The sequence below is a fragment of the Antechinus flavipes genome, chromosome 3 (genome assembly GCF_016432865.1).
Source record: "Antechinus flavipes isolate AdamAnt ecotype Samford, QLD, Australia chromosome 3, AdamAnt_v2, whole genome shotgun sequence".
NCBI lineage: Eukaryota > Metazoa > Chordata > Mammalia > Dasyuromorphia > Dasyuridae > Antechinus > Antechinus flavipes.
The window spans coordinates 163,160,350-163,181,599 of record NC_067400.1 but is presented as its reverse complement, the minus strand read 5'-3'; the positions used below and the strand labels follow the sequence as shown (position 1 = coordinate 163,181,599).

Below are 21,250 nucleotides of genomic sequence, written 5' to 3'. Positions count from 1 at the left end.
TAAGTTAAAGTTAAGGTTATAGTATCTCAATGCCATCTACATATTGATTCTAGTTGTTATGGATGTTGGAGTCATATCATTAAGAAAAACAATTACCACGATAATCAGCAAATGACATTATACAAACTCCAGGCCTATTCATTTTGCCCTTTGCTTTAACAAACTTATTTGCCTTTTATTTTAAATATTCATATATTCTTAAGCCAGTGTCTAAACTTACCATGGAATTTGACATGCTTATGTGGCTAAAATAAAACTGAAAAGGTTTGCCCAAGAATTGTTTCTCTAATAGCTAATATTTATATAATATCTTAGGATTCTAAGTGCTTTACAAATGTAATGTATAATGCATATAATTTGATTTTCAGAACAACTCTATATGGTAGGTACTAGTATTATTTCCATTTTATAGATGAAGAAACTAAGACTGAGAAAAAATAAATTACTTGTCTGAAGTCACATAGGTAGTAAGTAACTTAAATGAGATTCAAAGTCAGGTTTTCCTAAGCTGTTAGATTACATTTTCTTCCATAAGGAGAAAAATTCTTGAAACTGTGACATTTGAGCAGAATATTTTCTCCTTGAATATAATAAGAGTTTTGGACTGTGCCAATTCTTACTTGACAACTTTTCCTGAACTGATCATTTCAGAGATTAGACATTTCAAAGGAGTTACAGTCTCTAGATTTGTAAAACATAGTATAGTGTTTGATACATTATAGGCACTTAATAAACACTTACTTGTTTCCTTTCCTTTCCTCTTTCCTTTTCCCTCTTCTTTTTTCTCTTCTCATTTCTTCTCCTCCCCTGTCCTCTCTTTTTCTCTCCTCTCCTTTCTTTTCCTTCCTCCTTTCATTCTTCCCTCTCTTCCTTTGTTTCTTCATTCCTTTCTTCCATAATTTAAATATAAAGAAAAAGCAAAACTATATTTTTAATTCTGGATACATACATATATATATATACACACATACAGATATGGATACATGTATACACGTATATGTATATATACATATGCATATGTGTCTATATACACATCAATGTATGTGAAAATTATATATATCTTTCTTTTCAAGGGGGAAATGTTTTTTTAAATGATTAATTTGAAATTTCAATGAAAAAAAAAAAAAACCTCGTACCTGAAGATTATAGTATAATAGCTGCCATGTAGTACTAATGTTATGAAATGAAATATTTAGAAAATTTAGAAATAATTAGCCTTTGTATAAATTGATTTTGTGGAGTGACACAGATGAAATAAAAACACAAATGAGATAAAAAGAAATCCACAAAGCTGAAGTTTACAAAATATAATTTATCCAAATTTTTTTAATGTAACCCTTTGCTAAGAATGAGTTCTCTAATATTGTGGGTAGATTATACAAAATATGATTACATTACTGTAGATAGTTTAATAAATTCCCATGAGTAAAATAAAGGTCTATTACATTAACCCACAGGTTAGAAGTCCTTGAATAAGCTTTAATATCACACATTGAAGTAGCCCAAAAGGAAACATTATGAGCAATTGTGGCAATAATCCAGATATTAACAGTCACTGATCATACAGTCTGGTTTGATCGAATGTAGGCTATGAAGAAGCGTTCCTTCCCATGGTGTCAATGATCCATGTATTAAAAGCTCCATAATACACACATTGGCCACACATTGTAATGACACTTGGGAGCTATTAAGGTCTGTCATGTCAGTGATCAATGAACTGTGGGTGAATGGAGAATGTGAGAGGTGTAGCCTCCAGTCTTTATGGTAATTCTGTGAAGATTCATCAAGGTATGTTACAGACCACAGGGGAAAAATAATGCCATTCTGGAAGTGTCTCTTTGTTGATGTATTGCTTTTTAAAAATATATATATATAAAAGCTGTTTTTGTCACTTTAACCTGAAGGCATAAATGCTATTTGAGAGGCAGTACATATCTAACTGCTAACAATCATTTGGTACCCCATAATAATCAGACTTTTATTTCTTCAATGAAAATTATAGATAAAAAAATTCCAATTTTCAATCTTGTTTTTATGCAGATTCATTCTCACAGAATAATAGAATGTTAGTTGAAACAAACTTTAATGTTAATGCCATCATTCTGAAACGATTTTGAAGTTATTTTATATCTATCTTATTTGTAAACATAGCTGTTTGCATGTTGTCTTCCCCATGAGCTCCAGAGTTCTTTGAGGATGAGTACTGTTTTTGCCTTTTCTTGTATCCTCAGGCTTAACACAGTATTTAGTATATAATAGGTGTTTAATAAATGCTTGTGGACTTAATTTGACTTGAACTCAAAAATGTTAGAGACAATTTGAGTCCCAGAACCTAAATGACTTTTTTCCCCTCTTCCTTCTCACATTTTACATCGTATACATTCTTTTTACTTTAGAGCTCTTTTGTATCTTCTGCATGTATACACATTGTTTTCACTAATAGAATATAAGCTCTTTGAAGGTAAGACTTTCTCCTCATTTTCCTCCCCCCAATACAATATATACACACAACACACACACACTTTGTGTCTCTAGGACTTGAAAAATATGTGAGTGTTATTCAGACATATCTAACTTCATAACCTCATTTGGAGTTTTCTTAGCAAAGATACTGAAGTGGTTTGCCATTTCCTTCTCCAGGTCATTTTACAGATGAGGAAACTAAGACAAACAGGATTAAATGACTTGCCCAGGGTCCCACAGCCAGTGTCTGAGAACAGATTTGAACTCAGGAAGACTCATCTTCCAGATTCTAGATCTAACACGTGCTATCTAGTCTAACTTGAATGTTAATAAAAAGCATCTATACTATCCCAATGGGGCTTTAATCAGTTTAGTTTTGAATACTTCTGAGAGCGGGAAATCTCACTTTCTTGCAATGTAGCCCATGTCATTGTTGGCCAGTTTCAATTGTTAATGAATTTTTGTTGTTATTTCTTATTCTGAACTTAAATCTAGGTTCTACTGTATTCCAAATAGTGCTCCTAGATAGCTTTACAGAATACATCTCACTTTTCTTACTAAATATGTAACTGCTAGAATCTTTACAAACTGCTAACTCATTAGAGTTAAGAAAGACAACAATTATCTAATTTAGCATGGTTCAGTATTATTGATCTAATCTTACAAAGAGATGTTTTGGGCCAGAACCTGAAACAGGGTACTAAGTAGAACTAATTGATACAATGCTTGTGTTCACACCTTTACTCATTGGAGTTCACAGGGAGATTTCAGGGTTTAGTATGAGATATCTGAATTCACACCTCCCTTGAAGCTCTTAGGTCCAGAGAGCATGCTGGGAAATATCCCATAATCCCACTCTCTCATATATAAGAAACAGACAGAGGCTCTCGAAGAGAGTTCAGCTGAATTAGATTGAGAGGGGAGCGTCAAGTGAGTTCAGACAGAAGCCCTTTCTCGGAAGAGAATGACTTTGGAACATTGACTGGGGTCAGAGAGGAGCACTGTGGGAGGAAGCCTACAAGCCTTCTCTCAGAGGCAAGACAGATTCACTTTTGTGCTGGCTGGCTGAAGGACAAACTTTTGGATTTGGAGACATTCGGAGGGAGCTCTTGGAACCAAGCAGAGAGAGAGGCCTCTAAGCTAACCGGGCTATATTGGAGACAATAAAAGATCTGAACTTTTATCACCTGGCTGCATTTGGGGTAATTATTGATCTGAACTGATACTAAGGCTGCCTCCAGAAACCTCCCCGAGAAACCTGCTTTTTCCCAGAGAAAATCATTATATATTATTTTAAAGAAGAAAAAGAACACCATATGTAACCATGTAATTCAGATTTTGAGGAGATTTTTTCCTCCTTAAGAAAAAGCTTTCCTTTCTACACTTTCCTTCTCAACTATCATTCTTTAATTTTGAAGGGTTGCTAAAAGCCTTTCTCTGGCATTTACTCCTCACCCCTTCTAGTTTCTTTCCCAGTTATCAAGTACAAAATAAATAAGACTTTGCCCTTTTAGAGCACCTTTCTTTTCTGATGTCAAAGTGTTTTACTGTCTTAATTAATTATGCATCACATTCTCCCATTAGGTATACAAATGGGATTATAAAGAGCTTTCAAATTGGGAAAACAGAGAGGTCTGCCAAAAGGAAAATACTAAATATGTGTCACAGAAATGAGGAAAAGGAGGGAGCTGGAACTCTCTGAAGTATGTTTAACCTACTAGATAACAGCATACTTTCCTTTTGATGTCAATTTCAACTTTTTTTTTTCTGCAATGAATTCTTGGGACTGAATTTGCAGTATCATGCTCATGGCAAAAATACAAGTTGTGACTTCATTATACAAATAAATGAAAAGAGAATCCCAGTTGTGAAGGAAAACAATTTCTTTGAAATATAAATATTAGCAACAGCACAGAAAACTGTAAAGGAAATCAACTGCCTTCTCCAAAATTATTATTTTTAATTTTTTTTGAAAAAGGAATTTTCTCTCAGAATAATTCTTATTTATAATTTACTATATTTAATAAAATTGTGAAGTTTTATAGACTCTAAAGATATCATGTTGTGGTGCTGCTCATTGGCTCTCCATTTATAAGAGCATCCAGTCTCAATTTAGAAATGATAATGTATGAAATTTTCAAAAAAAAATTCTTAGAAAATCTTCAATTCACCAGAGAACCCAAATTCTCTGTACCCGACACATCTTTACATCATAGGCAGACAGCCTGATCAGAATTTCTCAGCTAATTCAACTTTTATTAATTCTTGTCATTTATCTGGATGACAGTGAAAGTACAGATTGGGAAGGAATGAGCCTAATGCATATGGGTGTGGATGACAATTTCTTAATAGAAAACTCAACCAGTCTGTTCTGCCATCATAAGGAGGAGGTTTCCAGCCAAAACGTTTAATTAGTGTCTACTCCAGTCAACCAAAACCATCTGTTGGCTGAGTTCATGTCCCCCCACCTTCATGGGTGCCTAGTAACTTGTAGGCAGTGTGTATGAGAGGCTTTTCTAACTGACATCTGTCAACTGCCAGCCGCCCAACTGTAACGATGACTAGAGTTGCTTTCAGCTGTCAGTGTACCATATGTGATGATGAGAAAATGAGCAGATTGGAAACCAAATCTGTCATGCTCAAAGCCCTTTTATAAGTAGGAGGTCCTTCTCCCTTGAATGTTCTTCTATGTATACATGCTGCTTCTCTTAATAGAAGTAAGCTCCTTGAGGCCAGAGAAAGTTTCTTTTTGGTTTTTATCCCTTGGATGTAAAAAACTATTTAGTCCCCAATAAGTGCCCAATAAGTACATGTTGGTTGTTTGATAGTCCAACTACAACTCAAAGCAAAGAATGTCCTTTACAATAAAAGTTTATTCAATTTGTCTTTGAGTGTTTTCTATTGATGAAGGTCTCAAAGCATCCCGTTTCATTGGATCAGATTCCAAGTATCAGGGTGCTAGCATCAAAGCTGAGGTCTATGGCTGTAGCTATCTCCAGTCTCCCTTTTTAGATTTACTATATATTACTTCCCTTCAAACACTCTATGTTTTCATCAAACCAGAGAGCACACTGTTGCCTGATGGGCCTTCTGACCACTGTGTCCTCTGATCAAAGAAAACTACCCTACTTCCCATTCATCCAATATATTCATCTCCACATACTGAAACCTTTTCCTTCAAGGCTGGCCTCAGGTACTCCTCCTCTTTGAAGTTTTCTATAATTCTTTCCTTCTTCCTTTTGCCATCTTCAGTCAGCTGAAAGTGACTCTTTTTTTTTTTTTTTTTGGTAATTTTTAAAAAAAAATTTAAACTTAAATAGAAAGTGAAAAATATAGAAAAAAACCCCAAAACATTACCATATGCACACAGACCATAAGAGGAGATTCAACATAAAATAATAAATTTCCATTTCAAGAAAACTTGTATAATAAGTACTATAGACTATTTTCAAAGCTACCTAGCTTTCCTTTGCTTCCTTGTTGATTTTCTTCTCTTCTCTACTATGTTTCTTACTTCCCCCTTTCCTACCTTAAAGAAGACTACAATTAAGTATATATGATTGTATAAACATAGACATATATACATATATGCACTCAGATACATATGTATAAGACCATAGTAGGCTTACTTGTACCTGCCATCTTTTTCTGAAAGTGGATTGCATCTTCCTTCATAGGTCCAAAAATTTCCATATTTTTCTAAATCAAACAGCTTGTTATTTCTTACACCAAAATAATATTCCAATCCAATCATATCCTATCTGAGGGACTATCAAAATTTTCTCCTCAGTTTTCTGCATTCCTTCTATTCTTGTCTACATAGGTTTTATAAAGAAAATTTTAATTTAAAATAATTGAAATTGCTCTTTATACTTCAAAAATGCTTTCCCTTGTAATATAGCTTAAAGTAATAAAGCTTAAAAATACTACTGAATCTACTTACTTTACATCTTATTTTCCTGATGTCTTTGAAATTCCTGACCTTTTTCTCTTCTAAATGAACTTTGTTTATATTTTTCCTAACTCAGTAAAATTTTTTTAGGAATTTAATTTGAATGACATTGAATAAATCAATTAGACAAAATTGTCATTTAAAAAATTATATTGGCCTTACTATACATGAACAATGAATATTATTGTAATTATTTAATCTGAGTTTATTTGTAAAAAAAGTTTTATATTTTTTTATATAATTCCTGTATTTGTTTTAGCAGGTATATACTGAATATTTTATACTGTCTAAGTGTTTTAAATAATCTAAAACAATATTGAATAACACTGCTGACATATAGTTTATCTATTTTTTCACTTTTAATTAAATTTATTTTAGCTTTAATTTTGAGAGCATAACAAATTGCACTACCGCTCTTTATCTTTGTGTCTCTTATTTTTATATGAAATTGAGCTCTTTTTTTCTTCAAATTTTAAAGTAATCTTACCTTGTAAGCCTACCTTTACAAACATCCCAAATTACTCCCTTTACAATTCTTTTTTCAGCAAAATTGAAGAATATGATATTCTCTGAATTCTATCTTCCAGTGCTTACTTCTCTTTATATCCTGCCCATTTTCTTGATACACCTATTATAACACTATGTTATACTTTTAAGAATTTTTAGTTCTCTTCAAGTCTCAACTGAAGTGCCATCTCCTAAAGGGAGTCTTCCCTTATTCCTTTTGCTATTAGTATTTTCTTGTTCTTTTGATTATATATATATATTATATTATATCCCAGTACACTATGAGCTTTTTTAAGGAAGGGATAATATTTTTGTTTGTTTTTATTTTGTTTTTTATCTTATATCTCTAATACCTTCCTTTTTGCATGAATTAATGTCTGGATCTCTCCTTTTCCCCTCTTACATTCTGGCTATTATTATATTCTTTTGGATATGTTAACTTTCTCTCAATAAATGGTAAACTGCTTCAGCTTACAGATTGTATAATTATTTACTTTTGCACAAACAGTACTTGTGCAGCATGGTACTTAATTAATGTTGGTTGAATTGGAGTGAATGGAATTAGACATTGATCTCTATGTAGTCACACTAATCATATTAAAATTGCCATTTCTTGAGTGGGCACAAAAATATGTCAAGAGGAAGTCCAGCCTAATCCAAACCTCTCTTTGCACAATGTTTGCTTTCTGATTGTTTTGTAATGTTCTATAGAAACAAATAAATCACTACTGGAGAAAATATATTGATCCAATGAAAGAAAAATAGTTGAGTATACTTGTTTCCCAAAAGAGTCACCTTAACGCTATGCTGATACCTCTTAGGGAGAAATAGGTACTTCTAAATGTCAAGTGCTAAGCTCTTTTGTAGATGTTCAGGGAAAATTAATAAATGCTTCTTCATTCATTCATGCTATTATCCAACTTGTTCAGCATACATGGTTGCCTAACTAACTTTTAAGCATTTCAAATAATAGACTTCTTATAATTTTAGATTCTTTAAGAGTCATTAATAGCACTAACTTTTGGAAATTTACAAAAGGTGACTGATCTAAATCCTTCTTACAATCAAATACTAGAATTAAATCTGAGAACAAGTAGCCATGAGCACTTTTCATCTAATTGAAGACAATGACTAATACATTACTCTGTCCTCTCTTTCTAGGATGACTAATTCCAAATCTTCTAATCTTCCCACCTTTTAAGTGTCACTGTCCCTTTGATTTAATTATATATTTGATTCAAATAATTTTGCTCTTTCTCTACATGTTTCTTCATTAAAAAAAAAAAAAAGAGGACATGGCATTAGAATGCTACTTTGAAATTTTTCTTGCAAAGAAAATTTCTTTATTTTGAATTCTGTTTTCCTACTAACATTGAACTTAAAATGGAAGCTGTCCCTTCCCTTTCCTCCTGTCCTCAATCAAGGAAAAAAGTAAAGGGGAAATTGTGATTTGTGATAAGTATAATAATTGATGGCACAGTTCTAGCAGTCCTGGCATTCTGAATGAATAAAATCACTGACGTCAGAGCTTCACAGAAGAGTATTTAGAAGTCAGGAAAAAAAAGATAGAAGTTACCATGGTTAAAACACTCAATAAGTAAGCCACGTCTCAACATGGTGGGATTTGATAATTCTTGATAGATTTCAACTGCACCATCATACCCATGCCAATTTCAATAGGACTTTGGAATAATCATGTGAAGTCTTTATTCTTCTGTGATGGAATGATTCCAGTGTCATGTCCTTTTGTTTCCTGGGATTAGGAAGTTAATGAGGATTTTCATGAAGATATAAGAAGACTGTATGGCATAATAGAAAGAAAAATTGATTTTTACTTATTTCTTTCATTTTCTTTCACTTATTAATTGCCAGATTTAGAATAACTAATTTAATTCTTAATCTCAGTTTCTATATCTAAAAAAAGAGAAATAAAAATATTTGTACTTCTTAATCTCACAAAGTTACTTTGAGCCACATATCAGAATATAAATGTGTGTATTCATTTGTATGTATGTGTGTATTTCTATTTATTTATGTACATGTGTGTATTTATATGAATGTTGAGATCAAAGTTTGTTTATCAAATTTATGAATGGAATCCAGTTTATTTCCACAAATAATTATTAAATTATTATTATATTCAAGGCACTGAAAATATAATTTATATTTTTGCCTTTTTAATCTAAACTGTCCCATTTATCTACTTATTTGCTTTTTGAATAAATAACAAATTATTTTGATTATGACTATTTCATAGCATATTTTAGATCAAATAATATGAAACCTCCCTTTATTTTTAACTTTTTTTCCTTTGCAATCTTTCTCTTGTTATTCTAGACTTTTTATCCTTCTAGAGGAGTTGTAATTATTTTATCTATTCTTAAGTTAAATTATTAGTAGTTTGACATAATATTAAAGCTACAAACCAATTTTTGTTGTCATCTTTTTATCTCAAGATGGTTTAGGAATAAGAAAGATATCTTCAATTATTTAAAACTTCATTTTACTTCTCAGAAGCATGGTTTTTTATAGTATTTATATAAATCTGGAACATGTAGGCTAATTCTCTTTTTTTAAGCATTTTTTTTATTTTGAATGAAATACTTCTTTCCATGATTTCCTTCATTTCCCCCCTCAGCTCTATATAGGAATGCTGAAAATTTTATGTAATTTAAAAAATATATTACTAATTCAGTGAAGCCATTAATTATCTTGATTAGTTTCTTCCCTGATTTTGGGGGTATTCTTTAAGTAAATCACCATATAGTCTCCAAATAAAGTTAGATATAAATATTGTCTTTATTTACTCCCTCATGTGTCATCTTTTGCTATACTCAGAATTTCTAGGACTATATAAAAAATAAATATACAATTTCAATGGTGCTTACATAAGGACAAATAATGTGTCAATTTAATAGATGAAAAAACTGAGGAATAGAGAGGGCTATAAAACGGTATATATCCTTTGACACAGCAATACCACTTCTGGTTCTATATCCCAAAGTGTAATGTTCAGGCTAGCTTTCTGGAGGTCCTCAGGTCTCATCAGGATAGTCACCACAAGGATAGTCAGGAATAGAGTCCAAAGTCTTTATTCTCACAGTCTGTCTCCTTCACATTCTGTATCTGTTATAGTCTGATCCAGTCTTGATCTTACTGGAAGAGTGCAGGAGGCAGGACAGCCACCAGTGGGGTGGTCAAAGATGGAATGTCTCATTTCCAATCCTTCTCAGCTCTTAAATACCTTGGTATGATTACATCATTACAGCACACTATGTGTGTGAACTAGAGAACTTTTACATCACCATGCTAAGTACTAAGTAAAGTACATATGTGAACTAGAGAACTATCATCTTATCAATTCCACTGCGTTAACACCTTATTGTAAGTATATTTATTTCAAGTATACTTCTACACACCAAAAAGATAATAAAAAAGGGAAAAGGGCCCATATGTACAAAAAAGTTTGTTCGTTTCTTTTTGTAGTGTCAAGGAACTGAAATTTGAGTGGATGCTCATTGATTAAGGAATGGCTGAATAAGTTATGGTATGTGAAGATAATGGTATTATTGTTCTATAAGAAATGATGGGCAAAGCTGATTTCAGAAAAGCCTCAAAAGATCTATATGATCTGATGCTGAGTGAAGTGAGTAGAATCAGGAGAACATTGTACACAGTAACAAGATTATGTGATGATCAACTGCAATGGACTTAGCTTTTCTCAACAATGCAGTGATTCAAAGCTGTTCCAATAGACTTGGGATGGAAATGTCAATCACATCCAGAGGGAAAACTATGGAGACCAAATGTGGATTGCAGCATAGTATTTACACCTTTTTGTTTATTTATTTTCTTTCTTGTGTTTTTCCTCTTTTCATCTGATTTTTCTTCTACAACATGACAAATGTGGAAATATGTTTAAAAGGATTGCACATATTTAACCTATATAAGACTGATTGCTGTCCCGTAGAGGAAGGGGAGGTAAGGGAAGGAAGGAGAAAAATTGATAACAAAAAGTTTTACAAAAATGAATGTTGCAAACTATCTTTACATGTATTTGGGGAAAAATAGGTATTGAGTGTGGCATGGCAGTCAAAAATAAAGTTAATTTGATTTTATATTGTTTTAATAGGTTATTTCATCCATAGTAAAGAAGGCAAAAATTTCATTACTCTTCTATCCTAGAAAACTATATTTAGAATACTATGTTCAAGTGAGGGTGTGACATTTTAGGAAGAATATTGCATATTGCAGGTGGCAAGTTGGCACAGTGAACAAAGTGCAAGGTATGAAGTCAAGAAGACTCATCTTCTTGAGTTCAAATCTGGTCTCAGATACTTACTAGCTGTGTGACCGTGGTCAAGTCACTTAACCCTGTTTAAATCAGTATTTTCATCTGTATAATGGACTAGAGAAAGAAATGGCAAACTACTCCAATATCTTTGTCAAGAAAATCCAAAAATGGAGTCATAAAAAGTTGGATATGACTGAAAAATGACTGAATGATGACAAGTGGAAACTACAATATATCCCTTCCAAAGAAGAATTACCAGAATGGTAAAGGAATCTGAAAATCTATTTCATGAAGGAAAGTTGAAGGAACAAGAGTTTATATAGCATCGGGATAAAAGTAGAGGAAATATGAACAGTCTTCAAATATTTCATATGATAATAGAATCATGATTTTAGAATTGGAAATGACTTTGAAGGTCAGCTAGTCCCTTCTTCTAGTTTTACAGATCAGGCTGAAAAGGGCTAATATCACCTGGGCAATAGTAACAGAATTGAGACACTGAAAACAGGTTACCTGTCTCTCAATCCCATGCTCTATCCATTTCTCCAGAATTAACTCTCAAAGGCTGTCATATGAACAGACTCAATATTATTATTACTCCTGTGGAATAAATAATAGCAGAATAAGTATTATTATATTATTATCATTAACATTATTAATAATATTGTTTTTATAATAAACAATTAAATATTTATTTCATCATACCCAAATACTACAAAAAGCTATAATATCATTGATTTGGAAGTTCTCTCTAATAGTATAAATTAAAACCAATTCATCACTCCCCCATCCTATATAACTCCTTTCCTTGTTCATCATAGAAATTCTGCCGAATATTCAAGAATATTTCTTTTTCCACTCCATATTGCAAAAAAACAGTGGAACACTCTGTCTACCTATCATCCCTCAACTTTACCACATGACTAACATATCTGCCTCTCCTATCATATATTTCCTTGATGATATATTTTACTCTTCTTTAGACATCCTTATTAGCTCCACACTGCTCATGCTGACTATTGTCCTCTGTGTGACTGATCTCATTGAAAATACATCAAAGAGTGTTCTGTTCTATGTTTTACTGAAATGCTGGTAGAATGTTGACATTAAAAGAAAGGCCTCTGAACCCATGGGAAGCCTTAGGTCATTAAAAGAGCTTTATAGTTTCATGAATTACAGGAATCCTGTCCATTTTTCCTGTTCAACTCTGCATTCAACCTGCTATTTACTTGTACTGTCTATTATATTGTTTCTATTCCTGAAACACATTCAGAAATTAAAATTTAGCTTGATCTAAAAAGTAACAATTAAAAATTTGTCACAACACAAACTTGAAAATGTGACTCTCTCTCTCTCTCTCTCTCTCTCTCTCTCTTTTACATATATATATATATATATATACAGAAATGTATTGGGAAGATTAATCTCTAATCATGTGCAATTTGGATTAAAGGAAAAAGAGACTGAAGACAAGGAAAATAGGGGGGGAAACTATTGCAGAAGTTTAGACATAATATTCTAAACAGTTATAACTAAGCCAGTAGCAGTGGAGATGAAAAAGAAAGAACAGACTCCAGAGATATTGCAAAAGAAGCATTGATGTGATTTTACAATTAATTACACATGGGTAACAAGAAAAGTAAAACAAACTGGAAAACTGAGATGGCAAACCTGCATAACTTGGAAAATAATATCTTTTTAAGAATATGAAAATGAGGAGATAGCTTAGTATAGTGCCAATATTACTAAACAAATTGTTGATATCCATGTTTTAGTCCTAACTCTAACATTAATTAGCTGTGTTATCTGAAAACTTCACTTGCCTGAGCTTCCTAGGGTTTTAGGATCATAAATCTAGAGTTGAAACCAATTGACTATCAAATTCTCTCATCTAACAGATAAGATATTTTTGTTCAGATACATTAATTGACTTACCCAAGATCATACAGATAATAAATAGCAGAGGATAGGTGTTCTGATTCTTTTTCCTCAATCAGATCATTCATCTTTTAGTTTCCTTATCTATAAAATGAAGTAGTCAAACTAGTGGATTTCTAAGATCTGCACCTGCTCTACATTTCTATGACATGGCTTTGTTTACTCCTCATTTTTTGATCATTGTTTCCTTAATATCTCTTATTTTCTTAAGTAAGATACAAATTGAACATCTCAGCAATATTAGTAATAGCAAATCTTCATGTTATGAAATTTAAATGAGACTTTTTTTTAACCCCTTCTGGACTCTCTTATAAAAAACAAGAGCAGCAGAGCAAGTCAAAGAATTGTGAAACAGTCTTGTGTTTTCTGTATAAATCATTCTGTCATTTTGGCACTGCAGATGATTTCCCTCACATTAGCCAGAGAAGATCAGGAATAAATTTGCAGCATGCTGCACAGGGGATTAGGTGCACAAGAAGTAATTCTTATTGGCAATTGCTTTTTTCAATTCACTGCACAGAAAGTTACCACGTGGGTATGGAATACCATTTCTTGGACTTCAGTGAAAACTGAGAGCTATGAGCACTAAGAGTGAAGAACAGCTGTTCTTTTACTCAGAAAATATGTGCTCTCAAAATATATATTCTGGGGAAAAATCATTCAATCATGTAGCAAATGTATATTAAATGCCTTTTGTATATAGAAACCAAATATATATATATATATATACACACACATATATATATATATATATATATATATATATATACACACACACACATATATATATATAATGAGTACTGAGGGAGATATAAAATGTAAAATTCACATTCCTTCATATCTTATGCTTGTCTTTATAGTCTTTGCCCTCAAGGAGCTTAAAATCTAGTAGGGTGATAAAAAACAAAGTACTGCAGTACATAATATTCCATGAAAATTATATAAATATATTGGAAAAATAGATTAAAGACCCATATAAAGTCTGAAGGTTGTTAGTGATTGGTGGGATCAGATGATACTGTATTAGAGAAGGTGATATTGGCATTTAAGATGGTCTTTAAGGAATGTGAATGAACTCACTAGACACATATAGGGATATGAGACATTCTAGATTTAGAGAATAGAGTGTTTGAGGGGCACAACAAAGTCTGTATTGGTTCAAGTTCAAAACATATGAAAGGGAGGAATTTAAAATAAATATTGTGGGGCCAGATTGAGGAAGGTATTGAATGCCAGACAAAAGAAATTGAATTTTACTGATTAGAAAATGAGGTATTTTGACCAAAGGAGTGACATACCTGATCACTGTTTTCTTTTTTTTTAACATAGCAATTACATGTTAAAATCATTTTAAACTTTTTTAACCTTTTAAAATTTGAGAGTAAGAAAGAAAAAAAAAGAAAGTAATTTACATGCTAATTTTGTTGTGTATTTGAAACAAATAGCATGTTGTACTTAGTAGATTTCCAGTTTCATGTGCAATCATCTTTTTTAAATGTACTATGTTGTAGAAACATTAATTTTAATCTGTAACTCAAAAATAAAATGACTATTTAAGAAAGTTTTCTTAGAATTCCAAACTCTATCCTCTTCCCCCACCCCTTCCTCCCCCCTCCTTGAGACAGCAATCAGATATAGGTTATACATGTTTAAGAAATATTATTCTGGTAGTATAGTACAATATGGGAACTCTGAGGATGGGGACCCATTCTGGAAATTATTTTATTAGTCTAAATGAATGATATTTGTACTAAGACTGTGATAGTGGGAATTGTACTAATATAGGAATAGAGGGGAGAGGACAGATAAAGAGAAAGGTTGTACAGATATAGGTCTGTCATACACCATTAAAATATAAACTTTTTGAGAGCAAGGATTGTCTTGTCTGCTTCTTTGTATCTGCAACATTTATCATAGTATCTGAGATATATATATATATAAAATCTATTTATTGAATTGCATATTTCTTGCCAAACTTTCTATAAATGTGTCTTCCCTCCACAGTTTTTCATGATCAATCAGTAATAATTTCTAAGTAAATTATAATTAATTTTATCAACCAGAACTAGTAAATAGTTTGCAAAAGGAGCTCATTGTCCTCTCAACTATCAAAAGAGGTGATGGATACTTCTTTTTTTTTTTTAATTTAAATTTTATTTTATTTTATATATTTAATAATAACTTTGTATTGACAGAATCCATGTGATGGACACTTCTTAAAGCTTATGAATCCTGAAAGAGTGGCTGTCTAGCAATTATTGTTTAACAATAAATGATAAGAATGAATATTACAATAAAAGGTGGTCCTATTCTAATGCGAGACTGGGACATATGGCTTCTTTTAGGTCATTTACTTCTAAATTGCCCATCTTTGGGCAATTTGATCAAATAATTTTTTCCCCAGCCAAATCTGTGTACAGCATAATGGGCTTTCCTATCTGGGTGGGGTTTGAACAAGGTAGAAGAGGAAGTTAATTCAATCTCATTATCTTTACAGATAATGTAATTATCTTTACATTTACATGTAATGTCATTATCTTCATAGACAACAATTTGCAAGCTTCTGAAAAAAATTCCTATTCTAATTCAATAATTGATTATTAATATGAGAGAGAAATAATTCTCTCTCTCACAGCAAACATTATTATATGCCAACCATTGTGCTAAGTGCTAGGGATATCAAAAAAAAAAAAAAAAAAAAAAAAACCTATAAAAGATAGTCCTAAACTTAAAAAGCTCACACTCTAAGGAAGAAAGCAATATGCAACAAATATGTACTTTACACACACATATATTGTATGTGTATATGTATACATACACACATACATGCACATATATGATAACCAGGAAATAAGCAGTAGAAGGCAGTAGAATTAAGAAAGCTTGAGAAAAGCATCCTAGAAAGAAGGCTTAGTTGACTCTAGAAGGAAGCCAGGGAAGCTAGGAAAGCCAGAAGATGATGAGGAGGGAGAATAATCCAGCCATGGAGGAGAGGAAGGGAAATTGTTTAAAACCAAAAGAAGGATGCCTTGTTCATGAAAAAGCACTGGAAGACAGTGTCCCTATATAAAAGAGTACATGATGAGGGGCTGGGACTGGGGTGGGAGGGAAGACATGAGGAGGGAGAAAGTATAGGAAGACTGGAAAGGTAAGGGAGGTAGGCTAGCTTATGAACTTTGAACAACAAACAGGATTTTGTATTTGATTCTAAAGGTTTCAGGGAGTACTGAAATGTATTGAATACGAAGATGATATGGTCAGATCTGCACTTTGGGAAAATATCTTTGGCAGGTGAATGGAATCATACTAATAATATTCCATTATCTTCCTTCCATTATCTTTTCCTATTTTCAATCAGTGTTATTCTTTGGTTGCTTGTTATAGATAGATATATATATAGTGTGTATATGTATATATTTGTATTTATGTATCTGTGTGTGTATATATATGTACAAAATAATTGACAATGATTTTAAGTGTTTGTTGGCTAAGAAAATTTCTAGCATTTTCCTTATTTCAAATTATTTACATTGTAATGCCAGAGAAACTGAGCAAGACAGAGATTAGAGAACAATTTAATAGTTTATTAAATGGAGAGATTTACTGGGACCAAATGATCCATGTTTAGTCCCAGGGCTGAAGGAGACTATCGTCTCAAAGAATCCAGCCCTGAATATCAGCAGCAAGACTCTTTTATAAGATAACAAGAACAATGACATAATGGAGGAGGTACCTGGATGGGGATAACCTAATGGGGGAAGGCACCTTGGATGACATAATGGAGGGAGATACTGGAGAGGTTACTGATATTCTAATGATGTCTAAAATGGATAGACCTTCCAATAGAGCAGTAATGAAATGAACCAGCTATACACAGCAAAAGAATTCTGGAGATGACTATGAACCATTACACAGAATTCCCAAACCCTATATTTTTGTCCACCTGCATTTTTTATTTCCTTCACAGGCTAATAGTACACTATTTCAAAGTCCGATTCTTTTTTGTACAGCAAAATAACTGTTTGGACATGTATATTTATATTTAATTTATACTTTAACATATTTAACATGTATTGATCAACCTGTCATCTGCGGGAGGGGATGGGAGGAAGGAAGGGAAAAACTGGAACAAAAGGTTTGGCAATTGTCAATGCTGTAAAATTACCCATGCATATAACTTGTAAATAAAAAGCTATAATAAAAAAAATTTTTTAAAAGGCAAATGGGACAATTTGTCCAATAGACTTTTGCAGAACATTTATGAAAATTTTCTTCTGCCTAGCTCATATCATTACATTGTATTGAATATTAATTATTCTAGAAAGGAATTTCTAGTTAAGACTTATATGAGTAATACTGCATGATGGAAATAAAGCTATACCTTACTAAGAAAAACAAAACGGATAGACCTTTATCCTGTCAAACATTAAGAAGGAATGATTATAGCTTAAAGATATAAAACCTTTATCTCATCAAACATTAAGAGGGATTCTGAGGCAGAGTAACTAAATAGGACAATTAGAGAAACTGGATCAGAACATTAAAAGGGAACTGTGGCACAACAACATTACTTAAACTTCCTTAGAAAATAGCATTATTTTAAAGAGCAATTTGGAACTATGTCTAAAGGGCTATGAGACTATGCACACTCTTTGACCCTGGTTCTGCATCCCAAAGAAATCCTAAAAGAAGGAAAAAAAACCCCATGTGCAAAAATGTTTGTAGCACCTCTTCTTGTAGTGGCAAGGAGTTGATAATTGAGTGGATGCCCATCAATTAAAGAATATCTGAATAAGTTGTGGTATATGAATGTAATAGAATATTATTGTTCTATAAGAAATGATAAGCAAACTCATTCAGAAAAGCCTGAAAAGATTTACATGAACTGATGCTGAGTGAAGTGAGCAAAACTAAGAGAACATTATACATAATAACCAAATTATGTGATGATCAATTATGACAAACTTAGCTCATCTCAGCAATGCAATGATGCAAGATAATTCCAATAGATTTGAGATGGAAAATGCTATACATATTCACATAGAGTGCTACGGAGATTGAATATAGATAAAACCAGTATTTTAATCTTTGGTGTTGTTTGCTTGCTTTTTTTTTCTTGTGACTTTTTCCCCTTAATTTGATTTTTCTTGTTCAACATGATAAATATGGAACTATATTTAGAAGGAATGTGCATGTTTAACCTATAGGATATATAAATGTCTTCTCATTAATAGTCTACCAATTTGATATTGATTTTGATATTTATGATAACTGATTTGGAAATTGTTCCCATATAGGTAAGTAGATATCTCAAATCTTCTAAAACACAATAAATTTCATTCTGTTTGTATGATGTTATTTGTTGCTCTATATAACCATTGCCTCCCATTCTTTTCTTGAAGAAAGTGTAAATGATGTATGGGTAGAAGGATTTTGCACAATTTAAAAGTTTTTGGCTTCACCTGTATCTTACACCTGTACCATGTTTCACAATTTATTTTTTCACCATCCTTTCTGAGATATAAATCATTAAAAATTGTATGTTACACATAGAATGGCAGTATGTGTATGTCTTTCTGTTTAATGACTTTCTTGATAATGACATAGATCATTGAAAAAAGTTGCTTCTAGAATAATATATCAAAGATATCAATGCATCATCTTACCATGTTTATAGGAGACAAATGCCTTAGAAGCAATATGCTATTCTACCAAATACATTTTTATCAAAGAATAAGATTTATATGGAAAAAATAACACCTACATAATATTTTAAAGTTTGCAAAACACTATATATGTTATCTAATTTGGCTTTCATAATAATTCTATGAAGTGCATTATTATCCTTATTTTATAAATGAGGTTATTGAAGCTGCAAGAGATTACTCAAAGTCAAACAGCTAATAAGTGTTTGGGGCAGGATTTGACTCTAGTCTTCCTGACACTAATTTAGCACTAATATCACTTTATCAATCACCTAAGCTAGCATATTACTTAGTAGTTATTGACATCTTGTTCATCTTTGGGGCTGAGAGATAGTTCATTATATTTTTTTAAGTATTTGATTTTTCCCTTCTTTTCAAACACCTAGAAAATGCATCTCTTCTTTTTTCAAAATGCCTATAGATTGAGGATTCTCTGCCTCTTTCTAACCTCAATTTCTTAAGTATCTATTTCATTTTCTATGGTCAACTTTAAAATTTTGTAACTTTTGTATTTTCCTTATTATTGAGCACAGTGCTAAAAACATACCACACAACATAGGAATATGCAATAAATAATAGCGTTGTTCTTTTTTCTCAATGGAGAAAGGTATGTTGAACCAAATATTCTTCTGCTGTAGTGACAAGATCACCGAAATAGGAATCATGAGCTCTGAATTCTAACCCCAAATCTGCCATTTATTAGGTGTATAATCTTGTAAAGTCATTCCTTGTTCTTACCTTCAGTTTCCTCATTTGTGCTATTAGAAAATTTAAATAGATGATGTCTGAGAACTTTCAAGTTCAAAGGAGCTATAATTATATGTATAAAATAGAAAATATTTTATAATTTCCATAGTGGTTCTAATCTACTGGCTCATCATCACTTGGAAGTAACTTTAAGTTTTTGAAGCTTATTCCAGTGGAGCACTGACTATATAGTCAGATCCAATGAGAGTTGGAAAATATCTCCTAAGAGTCCAATGAAAAGCAGAGGAATAGTATCTATTTTGAGAAATTCATCACCAAAAAATTGGCCACTAGAAGATCCCTTTTTAAAAATTTTTCATCCACAGCTCCTAATAAAGATAATCTTTCATAAAAGCACTTAGCACAGTGCCTAGCACATAGAGGGTAGCAAATAAATGCATGTTGACTTACAAAGTATGAGGATTTTTATCTACATCAGTCAAGAAATTACCTATGTGTTTGTGAGGAAGAAGGGGATACACACGTGTGTGTATGTATAAATATGTTCTTGTGGTAAAACAAGATTTCAGAAATTAATACATACTCAGGTTCTATATAGGGCTGATTTCATTAAGCAGAATATTTTTTTTTTTTAAAAATCAGCGCAGATAATGGCTTTATGTTAAAAAATGAAGGTGAATGGCTCATTATGAGTCATTTGCTATCTATCTAAACCTGAAATGACACATCAACACCAATACTTCTTAGGTTTTTTGAGATGACTACTCATTTACATGACAGTGTCAAACAATTTGGTAAGGATAAATGGAAAATTTTACAAATAATGACGGGTAACAATCATCTTTGATTAACTGATGCACTGCCTATTAAGTTCAAATTATTAAAGAGCCAACAAAACAAGACAAGCCCTGCTTTAAAGGATATCTGCAGTTGAAATATGAAATGTCCAGAAATTAAAGAAAATCTGGTGAAAAGTCCAATTTCCATGTGAAGATTCTCAAAAATAAAATAATTTCACCATGAAAGCTTCGTGATTAAGGAAAGAATATGCTTTGTACTGGTTTTGTTATTTTGTTTCTTGGAATCAGCTTGAATTGAACATATTTTCTAGATGCTATGAAATGGTCAGATGGCAGATCTTAGAAAAATCAGAAAATGACAAATTAACATATGAATTAACTGAAAGTTAAAATGGAAAGGATCATTCTGATGCCTGAATAAAGCAGTAGGAAAATAATTAACAACCATGATTTATATCACTGCCATTTGCAAACATCAGTAATTTCTATTTTTAAAAAATCTGCTTTCCAACTATCTAAACTTGTCAATAAAAATGGCCACTCAAGAAACTGGAAGTTGAGTGGATGCTCATCAATTAAGAATAGTTTAATAAGTTATGGTATGTGAATGCAATGGAATATTATTGTTCTATAAGAAAGGATGGCAGGCTGGTTTCAAAAAAGCCTGGGAAAACTTTTATGAACACACGCTGAATGAAGTGAGCAGAATCAGGAGAATACTGTACACAGTAATAGCAATATTATGTGACAATAAACTATGATAGATTTAGTTCTTCTCAGCAATGTGGTGATACAAGATAATTCCTATAGACTTGGGATTGAAAATGTCATCTGCAATCAGAAATAGAATTTTTGAAACTGAATGTGGATCAAACTATAGTAT

General features: G+C 32.0%; 1 long non-coding RNA gene across 1 annotated transcript in view; it reads right to left on the bottom strand.

Annotated features, from left to right (window-relative positions):
• Nucleotides 1-11,820, bottom strand: part of LOC127557828 (uncharacterized) — a 30,354-nt gene extending 18,534 nt beyond the window's left edge. The window contains exons 1-2 of the long non-coding RNA XR_007952639.1: nucleotides 11,730-11,820; nucleotides 742-890 (exon numbers count right to left, since the gene is read on the bottom strand). This is a non-coding gene — a long non-coding RNA (uncharacterized LOC127557828). The remainder of the gene's footprint in view (nucleotides 1-741; nucleotides 891-11,729) is intronic.
• Nucleotides 11,821-21,250: the final 9,430 nt, after the last annotated feature.